This window comes from Zea mays, chromosome 10 (assembly GCF_902167145.1).
Source record: "Zea mays cultivar B73 chromosome 10, Zm-B73-REFERENCE-NAM-5.0, whole genome shotgun sequence".
In the NCBI taxonomy this organism is placed as follows: domain Eukaryota; kingdom Viridiplantae; phylum Streptophyta; class Magnoliopsida; order Poales; family Poaceae; genus Zea; species Zea mays.
In genome coordinates this window covers 25,038,334-25,042,495 of record NC_050105.1, presented here as the reverse complement: position 1 = coordinate 25,042,495, position 4,162 = coordinate 25,038,334, and the positions used below count along the sequence as shown (strand labels likewise).

Below are 4,162 nucleotides of genomic sequence, written 5' to 3'. Positions count from 1 at the left end.
TGCGACTGATAGCAAGTTCCAACAACCACTATGCCAATTTACACAGTCGTTGCCGTCAAAATACGCATGCATAAACGCACGACCCCACCACGATCCCGGTGCACCAACGCGGCACCCCCACTATGCCCATTTACGCAGCCGTTTCCGTCAAAATCCGTATGCATAAACGCGGAACACCCCCACGCGCGACCCCACCACGACCCCGGTGCCCCCGCGCGGCACCCCCACCACCCGACCCGTCGCCCGCGGACCTACCCTGGCCGGGGCTCTCTCCAGTAATGAAAGGCTTACCTCAACTATATATATATATATATATATATATATATATATATATATATATATATATATATCTACTACCTATTAAGACGGTAAGGGGTAGGCTGCCCCATTCCGTGTTCTGCCATTCCCATTCCGTCCTCACTGCAAAGCCCATTCCCATTCCTAGCTGCCTGTCTTTCTCATTCCCCCTCCCTGCAAAGCCCATTCACATTTCCATTCCCGGCTATCACGTGTCTTTCTCATTCTCCCTCCCACAAAGCCTATTCCCATTCCCACGTGCATCCCACGCCTAGCTAAAATTAAATTAAAAAAACAGGCTCCAAGGGGATTCGAACCCGTGACCTCTCAAATAAATGTGTTTGTAGCTACCACTACACCACATGTGTGTTTATGTCTACATCTATTATAGTAAAAACATATAATACATCTCTCCCGAAGCCCACCTGCTACCCTTGCACAATGTGTAGTAGTAGATAAGTATCACTGAGATTATTAAATTATATTTTTGGATTGAGGGAGTAGTATTTAAAGAAGAGCCTTGCATGCAATTTCTTTTGTTTGAATAATGTTTTCAACTTAAATACTTTTTTGCATGTGTAACATTTATTCTCTGTAATATTTTTCCATGGATCTAACTTATAAATCGTTTTCATAAACCAATGCCAAAGGTGAATCCATGTTTCTTACTTGGAAACCCCGAACAAACACCACTAGCACGAGGCGCTCGCGTTGGCGTCGCTCACCGACGACGAGAAGATACTTGGCGACTGCCAGTTCGACCTCTGGAAGCAGTCCTACATGGCCCATGCGCCGCTGTGTACGGCAAGCTCCGGCGCAGCCGCCGCTTGGACGTGGTCCAGAGCGGCTGCACCGCGCTGTCCATCGTCAAACATGGGGACCTCATGGTCGTCGCCAATGTCGACGACTCTCGGGTTGTTCTGGGCATCACAACCTACGACGACACCATCACGCCGTCTAGCTCATCATCCACCTGAAGCCTAACCTGCCACGTAAGTCGCTACTGACCGGCCATGAATTCTTGTGCGCTGGAATGACGACCATTGTTTTTGTTGTGTGAGTGTCCTCGAACAAGATGTATGTAGAGGAGTAGCACATCCGGTGGTGCAACGACCAGGTGTACTACCTCGCTGATGAGCCCGGGGTGCACTTCATTTGGCAGCCCAGCCAAGAGTGATCGGTACTCACCATATCGCGCGCGTTCGACGACTATTATATCAAGGATTGTGGCGTCATCTCGACACCGGAGGTGAGCAGAGGTGGACCGACAACAATGACCACTCGCCATCGTCGGGGTACCTTTTGTGCCGGCCTGCCTTTAATTCTCTTCGCAAACACACACTTGCATTTTTTGTTTAAGCAAGCGTGTATGGTGGTGCGTGCCTGATGACTAACGATGTACGACGGAACTTCTACCGGCAGGTGTGGCACGTGCTCTCCAATAATGAGACCATGCAAATCATGACATATATCGAAGTCTGCATGATACTGATGGTTGCAATGTAGTAGTGAAACAACTAAATTAAAATAACAAAATTTATGTATGGCTAGGATCACAAATGGATTATGAAATATTTTCTTATAACAATATAAGACACATTTTGTATATAAGTTATCATGGTATTATATGTTCCCGTTGCAACACACGGGTACTGACCTAGTATATATATATATATATATATATAATGTTGAATGGATCAGGATATGTTGTTTGCAAGGCGATAACTGATACCAAATAACCACTAGTCCACTACAACACTTGGATGTACCTAAATAATTACGCTAACTGTTGAGGAACAGTTGGAGACGATTTTATTTTTGTTTCAGTATATTGACATAAATATCCAATGCTGAACCGATCAGGATATAACCAGTAACCACTACAAATAGGGTAGGCCATCTTCCTACTATCTTCGAAGAATATACTTGATTGATCAGCGTATTTTCTGTTGCTATGATGTCTCTAAAATTTAAAATTGTTTATTATGCTATGCAGGGGTGAAGAAAAGGCTTGGATTCAATGTCTATACCGAGCTTCAGCTAGGGTCCTGCGATGGATATGTCACTGAACGAATTTGATGCATGGGGTTTTTGTTATGGCGTTTGGGGGTGCTCATTTGCTTTCTGCAGCCTGCAGCTGCAATATGGATTCGTCACGAATTTTTGTTATTATATTTGGGAGACGTACGTTCATTTGGTTGCTGCAGCCAGAAAATTAGAAATGCTGTTTCTGGTGCACTTACCCCTCTACTGTATCTGTATGAGACCTGAGCTTTGTGATTGGAACAATGTGAATACAAGGCTTAGCACCATGGTAACACTTCTTTGTTGTACGAAGTAGTTGGCTGTGTAAAATCTTTTCGTTGACTACACAATATAGGACAGTGTTGATACAGTTACATCTCCTTTGAGGGGACAAGATGGTGAACTGGTTAGCCTTGGATTGGAGATTGCTGGGTAGAATCTTGTGTTTTGGTTCAAGTCTTATATATGGCTTCTGCTGAAAACTGTGCGGTATTGATTAAACCATTATTAGCCTATCGAGTAACGAACGATATCTGGTTTCCAGAGTTTATATAACACACACACACACACACAGAGTGATGTGTTGATGATTCTCTATTGGCGAACGTACTGTTTCTGAAGGCAGATGGACTTGTCGCCAGAGTTTTGGAATTTGTTGTGCTATGATGTTTGGCCACTTTGTGAGACGCTGTCTTGATCCGTTGCTTGCGTCGGCTGATCATCTGTTCTACAAGATCTGTGTCTTAAGTAGTTTACAAGGTTTGAATATAAATCACAGTCTAACATAGTAACACATCAGGCGCATCTGGTGTAGTGGTATCATAGTACCCTCCCACGGTACTGACCGGGGTTCGATTCCCCGGATGCGCATGTTTTTTTTTTCTTTTTTTCTTCCTCTCGAAGAGCGACATCACGAAATCCATTTTGCGCTTTTTTTTTCTTTTTTTATTCCCCTCGAAGAGCGACATCACGAACTCCATTTTTTAGGGAAGTACGAACGGTGCGGCACACAGAACCTAACATATTTAAATCCGGGCCATCTTCTGTTTAATTCAATATTTCAAATTTCACTGTATAAATAATATTATATATAATATAAATTGTTTTGCAGGACCTGCTATAGACAACCTCATAGTGCATGAAGGATATTTATGTTTTTACACATAGTGCGTGACAACTTTTTTGAAATAGTCTCAAATTTTCATCATAGGCTCTACATATAATATCATCACATGTTAACAAGTTTCACGATTTTCTGTCTTTTTTGTTTTTTATACAATTTTAAAACAACTGGATCGCAAGTTCACGGCCATGTTTCGTGAACATGGTCCTCAAAAATTCCGGTCTGTTCCTGAAATAGGTCGTAACTTGTGCTAAATAACATGAATATCAATTTTGCATTCACCGTTTTTCATTTTTCGAGTGACTTGCAGTTCAAATCTGAATTATCTGAGGAAATTCAATTAAACGAACTAAATCTGATAGTTGTAGCAATCACTTTGATAATTGTGTCAAAATTAAATATGTAGGTCTACATACTGTAGGAACAAACCACAAAATGTTTGTGGAAAAAAGAAAAGAATAAAAATATACTGTTGGGGGCCTTCGGCTTCCGAAGGTCCTCAAAAACATGATTTAACAATGTTTCTGGAGTATAATGCGTGGACAGGTATCTTCGGATTTGAATCAGTACTACAGTGAGAAAAGCGCAAAGAATACGAAGGTTGATGCAGCGCCGAAGCTGTGAGCAAGGGAGCTTCGGCATGATAGCAGAAAAGGAAACCGACTTAAAGATGAAAAAGGCTATTTAGACGTCGATGGATTACTATAGAGTTATTTG

At 42.3% G+C, this 4,162-nt stretch overlaps 1 non-coding gene across 1 annotated transcript; it reads left to right on the top strand.

Annotated features, from left to right (window-relative positions):
• Positions 1-3,121: 3,121 nt before the first annotated feature.
• Positions 3,122-3,192, top strand: TRNAG-CCC (transfer RNA glycine (anticodon CCC)). Its single transcript has one exon. It is a non-coding gene; the product is annotated as a tRNA-Gly (tRNA).
• The last annotated feature ends 970 nt before the right edge of the window (positions 3,193-4,162 follow it).